This window comes from Manis pentadactyla, chromosome 5, assembly GCF_030020395.1.
Source record: "Manis pentadactyla isolate mManPen7 chromosome 5, mManPen7.hap1, whole genome shotgun sequence".
Classification (NCBI taxonomy): Eukaryota; Metazoa; Chordata; class Mammalia; order Pholidota; family Manidae; genus Manis; species Manis pentadactyla.
In genome coordinates, this window is record NC_080023.1 from 174,676,603 (window position 1) to 174,699,218 (window position 22,616).

General features: G+C 50.8%; 1 protein-coding gene across 3 annotated transcripts in view; it reads left to right on the forward strand.

The window, feature by feature from the left end:
- The first annotated feature begins 2,115 nt into the window (after positions 1 to 2,115).
- Positions 2,116 to 22,616, forward strand: part of ZNF831 (zinc finger protein 831) — a 98,809-nt gene continuing 78,308 nt past the window's right edge. For all 3 annotated transcript variants that reach the window (XR_008998042.1, XM_057503120.1, XM_057503121.1), the window contains exon 1: positions 2,116 to 3,601. The gene's annotated coding sequence lies outside the window, so the exon portion shown is untranslated. The remainder of the gene's footprint in view (positions 3,602 to 22,616) is intronic.

Consider the following 22,616-nt stretch of genomic DNA (forward strand, 5'->3'; position numbering starts at 1 on the left):
CAGGTCTCTCTGCCCTGGCAGTGCCCCCAGGAGGGTGGGGATCTAGACAGGAGGCACTCGGGAGCTGTCCTAGGTTCTGAACAGCCTTCCCTCTGTGAGACCTCAAGCCAGCGTCTGGGATGGTTGGGGTCCTCTTCTCAGACAGCTCCTCCGTGTGTTGGGTGATGTTTCCACAGCTTGGGGTTCGCAGCGATTGTGGAGCACAGGACAGCCTTAGGAGGCTCAGAGCTTGGGGGTGAATAATGAGGCCGAATGGGAAGCTACTCCCTTTCCCACTACCTGTGCCTGGATCAGCAGGTCCTTCCCATGGGGCCCCTCTTAGCCCCTTCTAACAAAGAGCGGGGGCCTCAACTTCACAGCTTTTGATGCGATATATTGTCCAGCTAGAGTTTCATAACATTGTTCTGTTTTGATAGTAATTTGCTAACACATTTTTTTTCTCCACGAATAGTGCCTAGTATAAAATAGAAGTTCAAAATCTCAGCCAACGAATGATTGAATGAATTGGATGTGGGTTTTTTTCATTATTCTTTGATTTCTGTCTTTTCACTCCAACCGACTATGAACCCTGTGGAGGCAGGGACTGCTGTTGCCTTTCCATCAGCATTTGGTTCCCGGGGCCAAGCGAAGTGCTGGCGTAGGAAGCTCTCAGATGCTTGTCCCGGTTGGTGGTTGGAAGCGTGGATGGTGAAGCCACAGGGAGGTCAAGACTAACAGGCTGGCCGTGTTCCGTCGGGGCGTCTGGAGGAAGCTGATGCAACTGGCTAGTGTGGGTTACACTAGTGTGACTCCGTGTCCACATCAGGACCCTGGCCGCTCGGCATCTCTTCCTCGAAAGCCTCTGCCAGAGCGTCCGTCTGCCCATGCCCTCGGCCCGCCCTGCCTGCGCCCGTCCTTCCCTTCTGGGGGTCAGTGCAGGCCTGGCCACGCCTTTTCTCCCAACCTGGCCACCCATTTGCGACCTCGCCACCACCAGGGGAAAACCGTTCCCAGGCTCTGGACCCTGAGTCCTGCCCTGGGGTCCTAGGGGAACGGAGGTGCAGAGCGACACATGGCCAAAATTTCTTCTCTGAGGCTGGCAGCCAGCTGGAACATGAGTCTGAAGTTTAGTTTCACTTTCTCTTTGTGTCGGCTTCTCACAATGTGCTGTGTGCTGCGGACCACATTGCCAGCCGGGCTGAAGATTTCTTTAAAAGAAACCCCCCCCACCCAGGCCGGAAGCATTAATGCTGTCAGCATGACTGTTCCCCTCCTTCAGAGGAAAGGTCAACAAATAACTTCAGCTTTGTTTAAAACCTTTAATGGATTCTATAAAATGCTCTAATTACCAATGATTATCTGTCCAAGTGCTTGTAAGCTTTTTAAAGCTTTTCTGCACCATTTTACTTTGTTCATACAGATTTCAAGTTCTATGATGCACTTACCCAAGAGGAGGCATTTCTTTTCTTTCCTTTGCTTATTATTTTTTTTTTAAATCATGGAATTTGGAGTGTTCATAAGGCAGGCGGGCTTTCTGTCTTGGAGTGCAGCACAGGGCTTTTACTCTACTTCCATCTGTTTCCATCTTGTCATCCAACAGGAAATTAAATGCCATCCAGATGACATGGAAGCCTCTGTCTTACCAAAAACATAACATAATCGCCTTCCAGTTTACTCAGAATCCTCACATGCATTGTGTCATTGGAGCCCCCCCCAGGAGCCTGGGGGGTCCACCTGGACAGGGTTCCAGACTTCTGCAACATGCTGATGTTTGGCTGGGGGTGCTCTGCTGCTTCACAGGGCACTTAGCAGCACCCGTGGACCCCAACCGCTCTTTGCAATAACACAGCCCCCTAATTGTGACAACCCAAAATGTCCCCAGATGTTGCCAAGTGCTCCCTGGGGGACAAAGTCACCCTGAGTTGGAAACGGTTTTCAGAGAGGAGGCTGAGGCTCAGAGGCTGGCGTCTGATGGCCCCGATGGCCGCCAGGAGCCCCCGCATCCCGCAGCGTGCACCAGCTCTTCCTGCGCTCTCTTCTGCTCCACCTCCTGCTGCAATCCTTTCCAACATGAACACCTTCTAGTCGGCAGGTTTATCTCTCAGACTTTAGCTGTTTCACGCTTCTGTTCTTCAGCCTCCTAGTATCACGTGACACGTCATCCCATTCTTCTGTCCAGCAGAGGTTTGCGGGCAGGGCCCTGTAACACATTCCTCCAGTGACTCTGCCCCACGGTGGCCCTGTAAGCTTGGGTCAGCTCCCAGCCAAAGGCAGCCCCTCCCTGGGCTGGGGCGTGAGGAGGGGACTAATGGAGTGGGCGAGAAGACACCCTGAGAGCCCCTGTGGCCCCGAGGAATTGTTCACATCCCTCATGGGCCTGTCCAGCCAGAACCACAATCTCAGCTTCTTAGTAACCGTGTGGGGCACCTGTGTGCCAAGTGGAGAGTGTCTTGAGATGGGGAACTCTGACCTGCTTGGTCCCCAGTATCTGCTTTGCCTGCCCTCTTTTGCTCTCTGGCTGGAAGAATGGATCTGGGTCCGGCCACCTCTGTTGGGTGCAGGTATGAATGCGTGGATGTGCGTGTGCGTGCTGCCATTGGGGTGGTGTTGTTCGTGGAGAGGGGCTTCTATGGTCTCAGGTCTTACACATTTTGGACGTGCTGGGTGTCACAAGGCCACGCAGGATTCTTAATTGCAGGACTTTTCAGGGCCTTCCCTGCTGGTGTGCTCTGTGACCATCCCATAGCAGTTTTGCATGCAACATTTCCCAAAATAATTTGACTGTAGGACCCATTTTCTTTTCAGTGGAGTACTTTGTGCCCCTGTTCACAAAGTATGCCTTGGGAAAAGCGTCACCCAGCTATGAGGGTGTCCCTCACACCCCTTGTTGGCCGGTTCTAAGGTACCTTTGAAACTGGCAGGATCGGACGTGGCCTGACACGGAGCCTGAGCTCTCCTTGGGTCTGGTGGCTCCCCGTGGCCGGATTCTGAGCAAGACCCCGGAAAGGAGAAATCTTTTCATCTGCAAGTATCAGGCCATCCCCAAAGCTGTGGGGGAAGTCTTGATGCTCCGACCTGCCTGTCCATGTCAGTGGCCACAGGAATGGGTGGCGGGCGGCAGAGGTGGGGCCAGGCAGCCCACCCTCACCCTTCTCCTCCAAAACCCGGGAGGAGAGGCGAAGGGGACAGAGTGCCGGAAGAGAAAGGAAAGCAGAAGTTTCCATTTGTGCCGGATGGTTTTGTTTTTTTATCTGTTTGCAAATGTTCAGTGTAATGGTTTGAAACCCAGCCGTGGAGCTGCCGCCGCCCACACACAGAGCTGCCGTGGCACCGAGCTTCTGCCGGCGCACCAGAGCCCCGGCGCCGGCCACTAAACCCGAGCCCGCACCGGGGCGGGCAGCACCCCCACCCCCCGGGGCCCCTCTGCCACCCCCAACACCCACCACCCTCCACACACACAATTTTAAAAAAATTTTCCAGCACTCGGTTTTCTCTAGAGAAGGCATAAAAAGAAGCAAAGGCAGAGATGGGACGAGCAGGGAGAAAGCTCCTGCCTCATCGGAGCCACCGGTTGTCGGGAGAGCGCGGCAGCCCCACCTGCCTGTGGACTGGCCACTGAAAGGTGAGAGAGGTCTTTGTGATTTCTTTGTGCACCTGGAGGTCTGGGAGGCAAGGCCAGATGAAGGGACCCTGTCGTTGAGCCTTGTCTGTTGCCTCCCCAGTGATTCTATCAGGCAAGCATGATGGATGCTTCCTTCCAAGCACAAGCAGTTAAATCTCCGACACAAGCCCCCACTCAGGTCCCCGTGAGCGCTTTTGAACCAGTGGGCTTCTAATCCCCCCTCCTCCACCTCTCAGCACAGCCTCTTAAGCCTGAGAGGTGGATTACGCTCAGATCCTGCCTTGGGCTTGACCTGTTGATTTCCAGCCGAGGCTGCTGCCCCCTCCCCCCTGGAGTAAGCACCGGCCCACTCTTCTGGGGCCACATGCAATGGTTCTCCATCCAGGGGCTTTGGGAAACCTATTTCCCCAGTGGCCTGAAGCCCAGTAATCAGAAGCAATCAAACCCAGCTGTCCAGCTAATCTGTATGAAATAGGCTTCCTTCCCAGTCGAAATCAACAAAGTTTAAAATAGAAGGGACTGTAATCGGAAACGAAGCTATAGAGTTCTGTGTGTGATGCAACAGGCAGAAACATCCGCATGGAAAATATTAAGTACAAATGACATAGCTCACAACCATGTGAGCCAGGAAAAGAAATGATTTCCTTGCTTATTAAGCATGTCTGTGGGTCAGAGGGTAGCCAGGTGGGGACATCTCTTCTCGAAGGTTTAAACCTTTCAACAAGAAGGAGAGAAATAAAAGAACAACAACAAACATGGAGGGAAAGAAAAAAGGCCATAATGTAACGTACATGCTGACAAGAAGCAGATTAAAAAGCTCCAGATTCTGTGCAGTCAGGGGATGAATCAGTAGGCATAGGTCTATTTTTAGTTTCCAGGATCTGCTGTTGCATTTGCCTGGCATTAATTAATGTCACAGGCATGTTTCATCCACAGGTTTGGAAGGGCCTTAGCATGTCATTCAAACTAGGGGGTGCCGGCCCTCATGCACTCGCACCCTCCAGTCCTTCAGGTCTGGTCTTCGGCACACACGTGTGTCCAGAATATTCTGCCCTCTGACCCTGCCCTCTCCGGGTGTATCCGTTGATCTCCTGGCTGCAGCTTTCGGATGTCTGGCCACTGGCCAAGGAGAATTGTGATTATCATACTTTGTTTTTCAAAAAGGAAAGGCCATACAAGCTCAAACGGAGGGGGGGCAGGGGGAAAGATTTCGGATCATGGCTTGCAATTTTAAAAAATGGCCTTGGGGTCAACTCTACCACCGCAAAGGACAAGGCCCCCAGTCTCCAAACAAGGCTGATTTTGACCAAGTAGCTCTGACACCCAGAAACACCTGCCCATGTATACTTCCCATGAAGTATAATATTTTTGCAGGAACTAATTATGGGGCTGGGGTTGATGGGATGTGGGATGTTGGCTGAGATTGTGTGTGAGGTTAATTAGCCCCCAAAGCCTGTTCATACTCCAGAGCCAAGGTTGAACTTTGAAGAGCAGTTTAAATGCGGGAGTTACCATGAGCACGGTGCCTTGTTTTCTAAGGTGATAACAGGATAACAGCCGGCTTGAGCAAGAGACAAGAATGACAAACAGAAGGCCAAGTGGTCGTCAACTGTTGGGACAATGGTTTTGGTACATTTGCAACAATTATTAGGTCAATAAGAGCATGTGGAAACATCACGGCCCCTAATTAGAAGAGACACCCTTATACTCTCTTAAATTATTCAGAATATTCCCCTACTATCCTAGAGTCAGACCAAGTCATTGCATACCAACTGTTCAGCACCATTGTCAAGGCCACGTGTAGTCTTCATGCAATTCATGAGTCATTTATGGTTGGATCAGCCAGGACGGGGTGGGGGGGGGGCACGGATCATCTCTTAGAGGGCTCCCGTGGCACACAGCTGGCCTCGCTGTTGAGGGGAGAAATACAAAGAATGTAGATGGTCACTGATGACCACTGGACAATTTTAGGTCCCAAAGAAGCATTACCACCACTGGATTTTTGAAGTTCTTAAGAGGAAGGATCCGAGGGTGTGAGCTAGCGAGGCACTGACCTTGGGTGTCATGCCATAATGCTCCATTCCATCCTTCTACCCAGACAGCTGATTCAGGGATGCCGAGATCTGTAGGTCTCCGTGCTGTGTGTCTGCCCTCCTGACCACATGATGCTCCTTGAACTCTGCTGATCATGTCCTTCACCAGGGCATCTGCAGCCAGGCACAGTTGGATTATTCTGGGCTGAGAATGCCTGCTTTCACCTTGGCAAGAGGCCATAGGTGGGGCCATAGATGGTCTCTCCATTGGTAATAAGAATCTCTGGCCATCTCGGCATGTCAGAAGCAGGGGGCTTTCAGGTTCTTGTCCTGTGTTTAAGACCTTTCCAGAGGATGGCATTAGAAAGTCAAGGGAAATCTTCCTAAAGGACCTATAGAGTCCTTTGGCTGAGTCGTGATTTCTCTGTGCATGGGGAGGTCTGATATGCAAGACCAGGTGAAGGGTCTTGTCACTGAGCCTGGCTTGGAGGTGAGGAAAGTTCCACGTAGAGAGGTCCTTCTTGCCTGGTTCCATGCTGGGGAAGGGCTCCACCTGCATTGATTTTATTCAGTCCTTGCAATGGCCCCGTGAGGCTGGTGGTGTCCCCATCACCACTTTTTGGAAAAGGAAACGAAAACCTTTACATCTCATTTTGTGTTGATCTTAAAAAGATGAAAATTTTGCATTGCACTCCTAGCATATCCACTGACCTTACTATAAAACACTTCCTCTAAAAAAAATCTTGAGGGGAAATTGTCACTCTTGGGTGGTGCACATGTTTATCTGTAGAGTCACTGGGTGGTACTCCTGGGGCACCTCAGCTGGTAGAGGCCGAGTGTAGTGGTGGGGGGATGGACTGCACAGCCTGACAGACAGCCCACAACACGTTTCATGTCTGAACCTCCCGCCTTGATGGTGGCTCCAGGTGAAGGGCAGGCCCCTGAGCTCAGCACACTAGGCCCACCAGCAAAGTAAAGAATGGGGCTCATCACCACCTCCACCCTCTGCAGAGGGCCACTGACTGATGCATGATGGAGAAGCTGGACGAAGGGCTGGAGCGGGGCTCATATCCACACGGGGCTCCTCCAAGACCCTCCAGAGCTAGCGCCTCCCACCCAAGCAGTCCCTGGCCACAGGCCCTCTCTGCCCGCCTCTCCTCTCCTCTCCCTCTGTGACCCGCTGAGGGCCTCACATCCTGAGACGAGCCCTAGAAACGGACCTGTTGATGCAAACACTCGTACCCTTCACCACAGGAAATGTGGCCCCACGTTCTCAGTGATAACCGGTCGGCTCCTCACAGAAACCAAAGAGGAACAGATTTTAGATTTTTAAATAAATTTGTAAACACATGTCCATCCCCCCACACCAAGCAAGCAATTCTTAGTTTACCTCACATGCGACCTCCGCCCTCTCTTCCTAACCTACATCAGGAAGCTGGACTTTTAGGAAGTAAATTCCGCGTTCTCTGGGCTGAGGTAAAAGTGGTGAGAAAACAGGATATTAGTAATAGTAGAGGTCAATGGACCTTGGGTCCCAGGTAGGGTGCTCAGATCAAATACAGGACTTCCAGTTAAAAATCTGAATTCCAGTTATGCAACAGACAGTTTTTAGGATAAGCATATGCCAAATATTGCACAGGACATGCTTATACTCCCATTAAGTCTCATTGTTCTTAGAAATTCAAGTTTAACTAGGCATCCTGTCTGTTTATATCTGCCACAACAAGTAACCGGAGCACAGGGGAGACTGAGACACTTCAAGGGGACACTGCCCCATCCTCGCGTGTCCCAGGCCTGCTGGTAATAACGAGCAGCCTACTGTGCCCCAGCAGGGGGGCCCAGCTCCCAGCACCTGCTCCCACGGTAGGTGCAGGGAGGCCCCCTCTGTCTGCCCAGTGGAGGCGTGCTGTTATTTGTTGTCCAGAGAAGAAACTGTGACCCAGGGGGGCGGGTGGGGCTTGTCTGGTGCTCAGAGGCAGCTCCGGTACTTCCTGGCTGTGGGCGGGAAGCTGAGAGGGCTGAGGAAAACCAGGCTTTGGGGGAGCAGTAATAACAGGTTAGCTTGGAGGTGCTCTTTGCAGAGATGGGAGCGCTGTGTCAACACATGCAAATTATATGCAAATACACTTGGCCTGCCTCGTATGTAGGCTCACCTACCTGGATGCCAGCCCTATGAGCACAGTCCCTCGTCTGCCCTGGGTTTCCGGCAGGTGTGGGCCCCCCGAGAGGTCCACGTTCCTGGGGTGCATGTGGACTGGGGCAGAAGGCTCGTGTGTGCATGAACGAGTGCACACATGTGTTCTCTCGGCACAGATGAGGATGCAAGGGGGCTGGTGTGGAGGAGGACGCGTGAGGCTGGGGGAGCATGTTGACATGTACGTGACTTGCAACCTTGATCTGTGCCCGCCAGCAAGCTACATGGCTCCTGTCTCCCAGGATGACCTCTCCCAAGTTTCTCTGGCATCTCTCTCTGGAGAGGAAGAGGCAGCCCCCTTCCCTGGGCATCCTCCTGCTGAGATGCCCAGGACTGGGGATAGTTGCCAAGAAGAATTTTATAATAATGCTAATGCTGACTTTTACTGCCTGGCGGTGAGCACCTTGCACTTAATTCTCATGAGTGGCTGTGTTACTGATCCTGCTTGACACATGAATGCATGGATGCTTTGAGGTCAAGTACTTGCCCACGAGTAGAGAGGCACTGAGCCAGGGCGTAAGCCCGGGTGCTCTAACGGCCCTTCTGCGATTCAGCCAGGTGAATCACTGCCGGGTGATGAAAGAGAATATTAAAGCCTGGATCCTGGGTATGGACTTTCTCAAGGGGGAACACTGTTTCGAAAAGTACTTTATGGAGATTTGCAAGTTGGAACTGAGATGCTTTGGGATTTGTGCCATTGGAGTTCATTGCGTTGGCCTCAAACATCGGGGACAGCTGAACCCCGTGTGCTGGGAGGTGTTCCCCAAGACAGGAGCACAGGCCAGGGAACACTGATGGGCGCAGGCTGCCCCTGCCCCTCTCTCCTCTCTTCTGAGGGAAGCAGCTTGGCTTAAGGGCTGAGGGGCTGGCGGGGCACTGGTAGCCTGGGTCCACACGGCGCCTTTGCCAGTTCCTGGCTGAGTGGTCACGGGCAGGCGGCCTCCTTCTCTGTAAAGTGGTCCATGTAGGGACCCCCTCCCTCACATCACAGCTCAGAGGTTTGGCTGGCCTCCTGCCCAGTGCGTTTGGCTGTCATTGGTCATTGCTGTGTCACAGAAGCTTCAGTGATACGGAAGGCGTGATCTCACCTTTGAAGATCTTGCAATCCAGGAAGCCGGGCTAAGTCCATTGCAGTGTGAGGGCCCAGAAGCGCCACAGAGAGTGTGCTCTGATGTTCAGGACGGGCGTTCGCTTCTAGCTGGGGAGACCCCAGAAGCCGTTGCTGAGGAGGCAAGGTGGAGACCTACCTAGGGACGGTAGGCTTTGGGGGTGTGAACCTCAAGCAGGAAAGGAGCTTGGGGCTGAGGGGACAGTGTGAGCACGTAGAGGGCATCTGGGAGCAGCTCCGTTTGGGCAGAGGGCTTGTCTGTGCTGGGCTGTGAGCTCTGAGCCCGTGACAAGGCTTATGGGGTCTGCACCGTGAAGCAAGTAAGGATACATTTAATTGCTCCATTATGACTGTGGTGAGTACAGGTGGATCTGGCTGGCCAGGGAGTGGGCATCCAACCAGGCTTCCTGGGGGGTCAGAGCACCAAGCTGGGCTGTGGAGGGTTAGTGGGGGGCAGTGGAGAGGAGTGGGCAGAAAGAGGACTTTAGGCCATGGGGGCCCCACGTGGGCAGGAGTGGGAGGACACAGCAGTGGGTGTGAGGCTGGGACACACAAATGAAACATGGGGCCTGGGAGGGGGCTGAGGAGGTGACAGAGGCCAGGCCCACAGGGTCTAGCCGGCAGATATCACTTCATCGTAAGAGAAACGGGGCCTCCGGGGGGTTGTAGCTAGAGTAAGAGTGTGTGGGTGTAATTCTGGGTTTGAAAAACATCTCTCTCGTTACAGTATGGGGAATGGATTTGGGCGGTGCCAGGGGGAAGGTGGGTACCTGGCCTTTTGCCAGCTGTGGCCCGTAAAGTTCAATCCAAATCCCACCTGGCTGAGTGGCTCACGTTCAGCACCTGGAACAGTGTCTGTGCAACCCCGGTTCCTGAGTTCACCCCTCAATTGGCGTCCCCACCACTTCCTTCAGAGAACACGCCCTTTGGGCTCCCAGCCCTCAGGCCTGAGCTCTTCCCCTCTGAGCCAAATTCTGTGCAACTGGACCCAAAGAGAACAGAAAAGAGTCAACAAGATATGCAGCCTGCTTACGACCCACTGTCTGACTTTGGAGGTCAGCGCTGGTCTCTGTGGGGTCGTCCTCCCTGGGTTGGGTGCATCTTCACGGGCATCCCAGGGGGCCCGGAGGCTTGGCAGGAGGAGCAGGTCGCTTCCCCGGGAAGGAGCCAAGGCCCAGGAGGTGAGGTGCTTGATGGTGCTGCTGAGACCTGGTTCTCAAAGGCCCCCAGCACACCCTGTGCAGGGCGAGTCCGAGGTGGAGGGCACCGCCATACTGAGGCACAGAGAAAAGGCGCTTGAGCAGCATGGCCTTGGGAGGGAATTACTTCCCGGCTGCTTTGTGCTGTAGTGAACTCTTTCTTCAAAAAAGCCACAAGCACCTTTTGCTCCCCCAACATAGCACTTCCAACATAGCTTGTTCAACAGCCGCTTCCCAAGGACCCACCTGGAGCTAGGCTAAAGAAATTAAATTTGCCCATATTTTCAAGGAGTGCATAGTCTAGTGAGAAACTGATGTAGAAACCAGTCACCCTCTGTTGCATGAGGAAGGATGTGCAGGCTGCTGCTGGGCCCTGGAGGTGCGGGAGGCCCCTCTGGGCCCTGCCTCAGAGCAGGTGGAACATTCCAACTGCAGCAGCTTTTCCCACTTAGGGAAAAGGAACCAGCACCCAGAGCAGTGGTTTCTCCAAGGATACACACAGGCACATGCACGCGTCGGGCAGTCCTACAGAACACACCTCTGACCCTTCAGAACAGGGACCCACGTAGCTCAGTCTCAGAGTAGCTTTACGAGCCCAAGATTCAGGGCAGCAAGCAGGCGATTTGACGACGCATGCTCTCCGCTCGGAGTTCTCCGGCCCTGGGAAGCAGAAGCATGATCCACAGCAATTCCTGTGAAATTTCCTCTCTTTTTCCATCCACATTCTCTCATCCAGAGTTCCTCTTCTTCACACTGTGCAAAATTCCTTCCTCTGTTCTTATCCTGACATGTCTGTCCACTGTCTTCCCACATCTGTGCCTCATCTTAGGCTATTTAGAATAAACATCTCCTGTGGCTAAAAAAGCTCTGCCTGGTCTGTCCCTGCGCCCCCGGGCCCTGGCCTCCGGCTCTCTCCTCTCTGCCACCGCTCCGCACACCCTGCCTTCCGCTGGCTTTCACTAGCCGAGGGAGTGCTCACCCCAGGGCCTTTGCACTCTGCGCTCCCTCTGTCCGGAACCCCTAGCCCTCGGCTTCCTCAGGGCTGAATCTTTGTCATATTTCAGCCCCTCCTCTGGGCTGCCTCTCCGTCCCTCTCCCTTCTCACTTGCCATACCCTGCCATTTTTCTTTCTTCAAGTCACTCATCTCTGTCCGAAATTACCTCCCTCATTCATGTGTTTCTGGTTTCTGATTCTCTCTCCCACTAGACTGTCAGCCCCGTCAGGACAAGAACTCATCTGTCTTATGATCCTTTGACCTAAAACAGAGTTTGGTTGGTACTCACGAAATATTTGATGAATGAGTGAGTTAGTGTTGAACACAGTTTTCCAGACACCTGGAAGGGATAAAGCCATCTTCTTTCAACGCTTTTTTTTGGTTAGTATCTGTTTGTTTGGATTTTGTCCTTATTTTCTCCTCAATTATCCTGATTATGTATCACATGAAAGAGGAACAGGCAGTCTGGTGAAGACAAAACCCTGTCGAGCTGTGGGAAGCAAAGGAAGAGATTTGCATAATAAAGCCAGAACACCTTCCAGTGGGCAGGAGGACAGGCGCAGCGGGCACTCAGTTGCATGTACGTGCATGTAACACCGCGACGCAAACAGTGGCAGCCGGAGTTTGGTGTGGGCTCTGGTCCTCCCTCTGTGATTTCTACAGCGAGGGGCCGGCAAGCTGGCTTTAGCTCAGGTGCTTGACCTCTCTGGCAATGATTTTTCTGGAGGCCCAGGGAAGCTGCTGCTGAGCAGAAGTCTTCCTCCGCAGGGAGGGTCACTCACCTAGGATGTCGGAAGGGGAGAGACACGGGCACCTACATTTGATGTTGCTGGTTAGGTGATCCCTGAAGAGCCTCTAGCTCTAAATTCCAGGAGCCCTTGTCCTCCTGGAGCACTAAGAGAGGAGCTGGGGACCCTGAGCAGAGGCGAATTCTCCCACGTTAGGAAGACGTCATCTTCAGTGTCTGAAGTCACACTGCCGGGAGAGTGACACCCAGTGGTGCCAGCTCTCCCCTCTGGGTGCTGATGGGATGCCGGACTCTGGCTTTGGAGGAAAATCGGATGGCTTACAAGTGGAGCTCTGTTTCCTTCCAACAGGGATTTGGGGGAACTTACAGTAAGAACACACCCAGGGGACAGGACAGCGAGAAAAGAAGCTGGAACATGAGGCCAGAGGCCGCTAAGAGGAAGAGAAAACCCCATCTTTGGGAGGGGCCTGGGTCTCTCAGGCCAGGACTTGGATTCGAGGAACAATCATCATTTGGTTTCACAAGGACAAAAGTATTCTTGGCTTGGAGAACCAGCTGGCAGAGACTAACATACAAATCTGTGTTTTAATCTGTTTATTGAAATGTTTAAACACATTGTTTTGGTAAATACATCCGAAAGACGCTAAGTAGCCAGCCTCCCCAAGTGGTGGGGTGGGGTGGGGTCTTGGCCCTGCCACCCGGTTCCCCATCTGGACCACTGAACTCTTCCCCTTAAAGAAAATAAGAAAACAAACTCCTTACATAAGAAACTTTTTGGAGTTGGTTGGGGGTGGGGTGGGGGTTAGGGGTGTGTGTTTTTCTTGTTAGAGCTGAAATGTAAGGCTTTTTTCTTTCTGGCCTAAAAACTTAATCTACCAAAACAGTGGGAGGCACCAACGAAACCAGTTCAGGTGCTGGAAATGGTTTCATTTTCACACTCTGTGATTAAAATCTGATATCCCGGTGCTCAGGAGCCACGTCATGCCTTCCTGAAGAGGGGTACAATTTGTAGGGAAGCAGAGCGCCCTGCCTTCCCCTCGCCTCTCGGCCGTCACTCAGGCGCTTTCATTATGCGCGACTCCACGGGTGCAGCCAGGGCCGGTGGTTGGGGGAAATGAACTGCGGAGGCAATTACTGCCGGAGAACACGGGCTAATGGGCCCTGGGAGGCTCTGTCCCTTCCCGCCGGCTTGATGGAGCCGTTTCCACCACGTGCTGTGTGCTGCTGTCGACAGGCTCGGGCACGGGGCATGTATCCCCAGACAGCCTTCGCTGAGCAGGGAGAGGGGCCAGCACACGTGGGGGACACTTTCTTGTGACTCAGCAGGATGTCATCTTGGCCAGATTCTGTCCTGTGCCCCTGCTGAGCCACTGGCTCTAGGACGCTTTCTGGCTCCTCACTCAGCCCTTCCTGGAGGGCATTTGGGCCTCAGAAAGCACCCCTCGCCTGGCCCATCCCAGGTATCAGAAAATGCGGAGACGGAAGGGCCAGTGAAGTACCTGGCCCCATGTTTCCCAAAGACCCCTTGGGGTGCTTCAATGTTTTAACTTCAACTTTGAGTGGATCCATTTGTTGTTGTTATTAATAAGCTTTTCATTTGGAATCATTTTAGGTTTACAGAAAAGCTGCCAAGTTAGCACAAAGTTTGTCTCTTGCCCCAACCCTCATGGCGAGCATCTGACGTGAGTGTGGGGCGTTTGTCACTACGTGGCCGGTAACTCGGTTCCAGCCTGCGCATGGACGGCACCAGGCTTTCCGTGACTGTCCTCTTCCTGCTCTAGGATCCAAGCCAGGGCCAGGCGGTCTCTTTTGACACAGCCTTTAAAAAACTGTAATACTTAGGGAGTTATCTTAATGGATATTATAAAAATATATTATGGCCACATCAATTATTATTACAAAGGTAATAACAGTACTTGGGACAAATTATATGATAAAAGCAAGTCCATTGGAAGAAATAGGTTATGAATATCAATGAAGCTGATATGCAGCCTTGGGAGGAGGAGCAGGGCACGCCACGGTCCGGCCCCTCCCATCACAGCCCCGTGGAAGGGAAGGGCGCTGTGCCCCCGAAAGCCAGGCACAATCTAGGCATGGCTGGAACAGAGCTTCCAGCCCAGGGCCCCTTCCGTGATGGGACAGCGCCTCTCTCCTCGCGGAAGGAAGGAGGTGGGGGACGGAAACCCTCGATGGGAATAAAGTTTCCATTTCAATTATTCAGCTGATCCTTGACCCCCATTACCATGGATAATCAGAAACTGGCTGGATGCAACATGTTTTAAATAAAAGTATTGTTTAAGTGGCCCTGAGGACGCGCAGACAGATAATTGCGAGGGCACTCATGCAATCACACGGCAGGGGGAGGCACTTTGCTCTCTGCACAGAAATGCCAATGGCAGCCGTCAGCACAATGGCACACACCTGTGGAGGGCTCCTTTCTAAAGGCACTCGACAGGCATACCTCGTTTCTCATCACACACAGATGATGATTACAAACCTCTTTTGACACTAAGGAGAGCGTACGGGGGACGCTAAGGGCAGTGGAACCCAAATTGGGATCAAGCTTAAATGACAATCCGAGAGTGTGTGTCCCCAAGGCACAGCTCTGCAGAGACCCAGAGTGGCTGGGATCCGTGGGCTCCCTTGAATGACAGCCCTCTGCCTTTGATTAGAGGCCACCGTTGGGAGCTTCTGAGATTTTCCAGGTCAGGCAGGTCCCACCTGGTTTATGAGTTGGTAGGTCTTTCAATGCACGGTCTGGGTGTGGCTCAGGGAGTGAGGGATTTGATAGAGTGTGTCATTCAGCAGATGTTGACCGAGGACAGACTCTGTGCCCAGCACCGTGCCAGGTGTGCAGTAGAGTGTGTACGATGGCCTGGCAGGGGAACAGAGAGGAGTGCCCAATCACTATGACACGTGGGACAGATGACCTGGAAGGGTGGACAGTGTCCAGAGAAGAGGGGATGGCAGTCCGTCCTGACTGGTCTTGTCTGGGACACATATAGTGTTCCACAGTATGCACAGTGTTGAAACAAACACATCCATCCATTCTCACTCATTCATCTAACACATACTTTCGGGATGCTGCTCCTGTGTTAGGCACTGTTTTTGGCCTGGTTCAGGGCTTTGAAGGGGGCCCTGGAGGCGGGGTAGAGAGAGGCAGGCGGCAGGATGTGGGAAGGGACAGCACCTGGGGATGAGCGCCAACCGGCTGTCTTGTGGTCACTACCGATCTGACTCACACAGGCACTGAAATGCTGCTTTATCTCTGCCTGCCGGGGAGGCTGGGCCGGGTCCCCTGCCCCAGCTCCTGCTCAGACTTATCCACATGCTTCACCCTGGGGGAGCCAGGCAGCCGTGCTCGAAGTTGCAAGGGGCCCGCTGTGGGACTCCCCCTTTCACTTTCTGGAGGCTGGGGACATTCCAGGACCAAACCCCGAAGGCCGGGGTAGTTCTGCTCTCCTGACCACGGCTTCTGGACACGCACGTGTGTCGGTGGGGCTGAGGTGCCACATGGCATCATCCCTGTGCATGCGACTCTGCCTGGTCTGGTCTCTCTCCTGGACACCTGACATCCTCTCCGGCTGTGCTGTTTCCTTTTAGCTGAACCAGCCAGCTTTGTTTTGAAGAACAGCCATCACTGAAGACGGCAATTTTGCCAAATGAGCCTTGTTCTTGGCAAGGGAGTGATAGATCTTCTTTGTTTGTTTCCTTGGGAAAAACAGACTTGAGAAAGCAAGTTCACCGTTCTGTGGAATTATTTTTCCTTTTCTTTGGTGGCTATCACCACGTGCTTAGCTCACTGGGTATCTCTTGCACTGTCTGGAGGGTTAAATTATATCATGGGGTTGAGAAAAATTGGAAAGGGAGTGATTGTTTATTATATTGAGAGAGAACTCATGTGCCGCAAAATTCACCCTCCTAAAGTGTACCATTTAGCGGTTTTTAGTATATTTGCTAAGGTGCACAGCCATCACTCTTATCTCATTCCAGAACATTCTCAACACCCCAAAACAAACTCTGTACCCATTAGCAGTCACTCCCTCCCTCCCTCCCTCCTCCTCCAGCCCTGTGCAGCCGCGGATCCATTTCCTGTCTCTATGGGTTTACTTATTCTGGTGGATGTTTCATATGAACAGAATCATACACTGTGTGGCCTTCGTGTTTGGCTTCTTTCACTCAGTGTAACGTTTTCAAGGTCCACCCACATGGGAGCAGGTGTTGGGACTCGGTTCCTTTTTCATCACCTAATACTATTCTATCACGTGGATGTGTCAAATTTTGTTTATCTTTTCATCTGTTGCTATATTTATTTTCAATCAACTCCAAAAGTTTTTTTTTTTAAAGTACCTCCTGTACAGGAAAGCTTTACATTAATTATCTTCATGAAGTGCATTCAAATGGTAACTTAGGAGAAAAAAGACCAATCGAAGTCCTTTTAGGATATAGAGACAAAGTTGTCCCCAAGGACTCCCTCCGCTAAGGCTGGGGGACATCTGGCCCCAGGCCCCCGAGGGAGGAGCTGGGGATGCCCAGCGGGCCACCTTGACCCTCTGCTCCAGCCTCTCTTCTTTTTCTTTTTTCTTTTTTATTAAGGTATGATTGATATACACTCTTATGAAGGTTTCACATGAAAAAACAATGTGGTTCCTACATTTACCTGTATTATCAAGTCCCCACCCTACCCCACTGCAGTCACTGTCCATCAGTGCAGCAAGTTGCCAGAGATCCACTATGTCCCTTCTCTCTGCTACCCTGTTCTCCCCGTGACCCCCCTCACCATGTGTCCTAAACATAACACCCCTCAGTCCCCTTCTCCCTCCCTCCCCACCCACCCTCCCACACCCCTCCCCTTTGGTAACCACCAGTCCCTTCTTGGAGTCTGTGAGTCTGCTGCCATTTTGTTCCTTCAGTTTTGCCTCATTGTTTTACTCCCCAAATGAGGGAAATCATTTGGCACTTGTCTTTCTCTGCCTGTCTAGCCTCTCCTTTTCTTTCCTGCCCTCTGGCTTGTGGGGCTCTCTCTTGCTCCGAGGGGGGACCCAGCTCTTCAGCAGAAGAGGTGGGTGTTTGGTTGGCTGGCATCAGCTCACGTTTCCAATTTCTTCCTCTTGCTGCCACATCTGTGGCTGCCCCCAGGCCCTCTCTCCTTTGGAGCAGGTTGTGCTCACAAATCTCGGACCTTCATGCATTTTCAGGCCTTCCCAGCTTGTCTCTTGCTGCCCCTTCTTGTGCATCAAACTACATACCCTACAGTGTCCACTCGTCTGCCACTTCCTCCAGGAAGCCTCCCCGATCCTCTTCCCCAGAAGGCCTCATTTATGTCTGTTGTAGCCAGGGGTGGTTCTTACCATATTTAACAACAGGGAAGGTGCAAGTACCAATAAATCAGAACAGCTGCTGCTGGTGTCAGTGCTGGGCAGGGATTTGCTCCTCGGTTGCTGGGTTCCCAGGATGTCAGGGGCCTGGGGGAGGGCATGGGCCGCTGGAGTTGTGGCCGTGCCTCACTCACCAGCTGCACAGAGTTACAGCTGGCTCTGCATCCGCCTTTTTCCCATTCTCAGCTCCATCCTCCCTGCGGCCTCTTGCACACGTGGTGCTCACATGGCCAGTGAGGTGCCCACTGATGCTGGAGGTATGGGGAGTGGAAGCCACGTGATTTTGTAGGATTTGGTTCTTCAAAGCCCAGCTCCCACAACCATGACCAGAAATTCCCCCTGAAACCCAATCTGGCTACACATGAGGCTTAGGTATGTGACCAACTGGGCATCATTGATGGCAAAGTGGGGCAAGGAGCATCCCTCTCCCTAGTGGAAATATGGCCCATTTCAAAGCAGCAGGAGCCACCTGCGGGAGGTGACACCACCACTCTGCAGGCCGCTCTTGCATCTGGTCTGCTCCGCTTACCCCCTACGGTCTTGCCATTAGCTTGTTTTCTGGCCTAGACGCCCATTTGCTCTCAGCCTCCACTATTTGGAGTCATTGTATTCTTCACTGTCCCTCACTCCCGAGCCTGCTCCTTCCAAAGTCAAAGAGAGCAGGGCAGGGGGTAGGGTGGGGAGAGAGAAGAGCTCACTGGGGGTGCAAAATTTAAGGGGCACTCAAAACTCAGTTATCAGGGTAATATTTTAGTGCAATAGCTTAAAAATAAAAATGAATGCGAACAATCCCATATTGAGCAAAACAGCACAGTTTTGAACAAGGGAGCCCCACAGAGACCCTGTGAGTCTCCCGGCCATGGTCACCTGCTGTGGAAATGCTCGTTCTGGGCCCTCGGGGGCCTCCAGGCTTACACACCAGGGCTCTGCAGATGCTTCCTCCAAACCCACGTCAGGAAGATGACCACATGGGCTCTTCTCTCCAGCCTGTGTGGAATCACCCCATCTTCAGTGTGGCGGGGAGCACACCTCTGCTTCGAATCAGGGTCTCTGTTATGGGTAGTTAGGTCAATAGTCACAGTTAGTAAAGACGTGAGCTGTCGCTCTGTTTTTTCCCTCTCTGTGTCTATCTCTTCCTGTTTTCTAAGGGTTGCTAGTGTGACATTAAGTAATATATAGAAAATAGCTTACTTCCTATTTCTGAGCCAAACCAAGTTTCATCTCCATTTGAGTCCCTTCCAGGTGGCTCAAAATGGGGCTTTTCTCAGTTAATCATGGAGTCAACTCAAAGGCCAAGCCATGGGAGGTCATTCTCTTTTATTTTATTTTCTAAGGGGCAGGGAGCATCTCTCTGTCCCCTGAGATGCTGCCTGCAGAGAGGGGACCAGTGGAGGACTCCATGACGTTTTCTCAACAAAGTCCAAACTCTGTCTGCAGAGGGGATGGAGGCGCAGGGGGCTCCTCTGCCCTCTGGTTGGCCAATTGGAATGACGGGCATCTTCTCAGTTTCAGGCCAGGTCATTTGTGTTTGAATTGGAGCGTCATTGCCTGAAAATAGATCATTCTTCGCAAAGGTATGTAACATGCTCCATAAGATAAGCATATAGAGGATGTCTGCTTTTTTTTTTTTTTAAACAGCTCTTTTTTACCCTGTGTTTTTAATGATATAGTTATCTTCAAGCATGCAGTTAAAAAGAAAATGCTATGTAAAACTGGGTTTGACCCAGTTTAGGAATTCTCTAGTGTGCTTAACACCACTGTTGCTTTTGTCAAAATATTTACTGTGATTCATAATGGCTGTCAGAAACCAGGTCCACATTCCATGTTCTACTAAACATAAAAACAGCCTCTAAGGAAAGTTGTTGCTTTGTAAGCAGGTTTTTTTTTTCCTCCAGCGACAGACCTAATTAAACCAAAGGTGTGAATTGGTTAGAAATATCAGTTCCATTAGCCCAAGAGTTTGAAAAACAAAATGTACAGTATAATCTAAATATCAAGGTATTTGATAGAGATACTATTTATAGCAGTTCTACTGATCAGCCACCCAAGGGTAACATTTTTCAATGAGATTTATAAGGGACCCTGGACCCTGGACTATGTATTTATACATTTATTTGGCTTCCCAATATCCAAAATAGCTAAGAGCTGGAGGGGGTGTCAGATAAGTCACAGAGCCCACGTTCTGAGATGTAAGATGCTTCTCCATTCCCGCAGCAAATCTTTCTGTAAGAATTAAACCAGAGATGTTATCTGCCAAAAATGCAACAGGGGACAGGATGCAATTTAAGAAAAATGATAACATCAGCTGACTGGGAAAAGCAGAATAAACGTCAGAGCCAGTTTAAAATAACAGGCCTTTTAACCACCTTTATTCTGCTGCCTGAGGGAGCAGCCAGTGTCTAGGGTCATGAGCTAACGATGATTAGAGCAAGTGTTCAGGCCTGCAGCAATCTTGGGGGTCGTGGGGACATTCTGAGAAGCCAAGGGGTGAAGATTTGCTTCCGTAGTTGCACTTCGACTGGGAAGCTGGGAGAGCAGGGTGGACATGGGGCTCTGCTAAATGATGTCTGAGTAGCTGCTTGGGGGAAATGAGGCCACCACCAGGGGCGAGCGGGTACCAGCCAGAGACCTTTCTCCGGGTAGAGACCATAAACATGTATGCAGAGAACCAAGGCTGTAGAAGGGAGGGGGAGAGGTCTATGCTTGACTGAGGGGGAAAAGCAAACCCTTGGAGTCTGTCCTGTGCCCACACAAAGCGCATCTGCTGTGGTACCCAGTCCTTTGAACAAGTGGACACGAGCCCCACTTTGTAGGTTAGGAACACGTGACTTGGAGAGGGTAGGTGACGCATTCAGAGTTACAGCGCTCATAGGTAGCAGGGCAAAGGTTGTAAAGAGAAGACCTCTTGTCTCCGAGGTCTCCGGGCTGAGCTGCCCTTCCGGGGTGGCACAGCTGAGCTACCCTGGCCCGTCGTGTTCAGGGTTTCTGCAGGCCCATCTGGGCGTCTGTGGGAGACTTCTCTCTGCATTGGTGTGCAGCCAAGATGTCTTTACAGGGATGTGCAGTTTCATCACGATCACCTTGCATTCACAGCACTGGGGCTTTTCCATTACGGTAGGGGTGTCAAATGTCCTTTGGCTACAAAGGTGCAGAAGGAAAAGTGAGTTGACACAAAGAAAACTCTGTCAAGGAAAATGATGGGTGCTGAGTTGATGCCTCTCTGAGTGGAGCTTTGCAGCCCTCGGGCCTGTAGCTCAGGGCCACATTCAGGTAAACTATAGGTGCCACATTAAAAAGTGTGGGCTCGTGTGCTGGGAAGGTTGTTCCTGCCTCAATTCTCTTCTTCTTTATTTTCTATTTATCATTTTAAATGAACCTTTTTTGGCTTGAGATAATTGTAGATTTGCACACAGTTGTAAGAAATAATACAAAGAGATTCATGCACCATTTACCCAGTTTCCCCCAAGATAATGATGTTGAGACAGTCATGATACAGACCACATTCCTCACCCAGGGATCCCTCGTGGCTATACTCACTTCCCTCCCACCCCCCTCTGAACCCCTAATAACCACCGATCTATTCTCCAGTTCCCTAATTTGTCATTTCAAGAACGTTACATAAAAGGAATCACATGGAGTGTGGCCGCTGGGGACTGACTTTTCTCACTCAGCATAATTCTCTGGAGATTCATCCAAATTATTCCACATGTTGGTAGTTCACTCCTTTTTATTGCTGAGTAATATTTTATGACATGGAAGTATGACCACTGGAGGGCATCTGGGTTGATGCCAGTGGTTGGCTCTTACAAATACAGCTGCTATGAACATTTGTGTATCAGCTGGTGTGAACATAAGTTTTCATTTCTCTGGGAGAAATACCCAGGAGTGCAATTCCTGGGTTGCATTTTTTTTTTTAAAGAAACTGTCAAACTCTTTTCCAGAATGACTGCCCCCTTCACGTTCACACCACGTCCATATCCTCTCCAGCTTTGGTGCTGCGTGACTTTTTTATTCTTGCCGTTCTGGTGGGTGTGCAGTGACACCTCACTGTGGTTGAAGGTGCATTTCTCTGATGGCTAATGACATTGAGCATCTTTCTGTGTGTTTGTTCCCATCTGTATATTTTCTTTGGCAACATGTCTCTTAACGTCTTTTGCCCATTTTCTTATTGGATTGTTCTTGTTTTTTTGCGTTTTTTACTGTTATGTTTTCATAGTTCTTTATATAGTCTAGATAGAAGTCCTTTGTCAGATGAGTGGTTTTCAAGTGTTTTTCTCCTGGTGTCTAGGTATTGTTTTTATCCTCTTACAAGCAGGGGCTTTCATAGAGCAAATATTTTTAATGTTGATGAGATCCCATTGATCCATTTTCCCTTTTAGGGTGCACACTTCTGGTGTCAAGTCTAAGAGCCCTTTCCTGCACCCTAGACCCCGAAGAAAAATCTTCTATTTTTTTTCCCTATAGTTTTACATTTTTAGTTAAATTTTGTATAAGGTGTGAGGTGTAGGTCAAGGTTTATTTTCTTGCCTATGTATATCAATTGCTCCAGCCTCATTTGTTGAAAAAGTTATACTCCTTGCACTAAACTGTTTTTTGAACCTTTGCTGAGCACCAGTTTTTTTATTATTCTGTTCTGTTGATCTGTGTATCTCTTTCCCCATAAATGCAATGGTCTTGTTCCTGGAGCTGTATAATAAGTTTTCAAATCAGGTAGACAAATTCTTCCCATTTTATTATTCTTTTTCAAAATTGAGTTATTCTAGCTCCTTACCTTTCTATATAAATTTTAGAATAAACTCCTCTGTGCCCACAAAAAAACTTACTGAGGTTTTGGTAGGAATTAAGCCCATATATCAATTTGGGGAGAGCAGCTATCTCCACTATGTTCAGTCTTCCAGTCCCTGCACACGATATGTTGCTTTATTTAGATTTTTTTCAAGTTCTTTCATAAGTGATTTATAGTTTTCAGCATAGAAGTCCTGCACAGGTTTTGTTAGATATACACCTAAGTATTTCCATTTCTTGAGTGGCTATAAATAGGATTGTATTTCATATTTTGGTTTCCAATTGTTCATTGCTAGTCTATACAAGAAAAATTGATTTTTGTATGTTGACCTTATACCCTGTGACTTTGCTGAACTGATGTATTAGTTCTAGGAAGTTTTTTTGGTAGATTTCTTGGCATTTTCTACAGAGACAATCAGTTTGATTTCTTCCTTTCCTGCTTCCTGAAGCTAACGTTGCAGAGGGGTGCGTTGGGGCCTCAGTAGCCGAGGCTCGGGCAGACGACCTCACCGCGGACCTGCTCCTGGCCCCTGAGGGCAGTGGCAGGACCCTCCTTCCTCAGCATTGTGCCTACT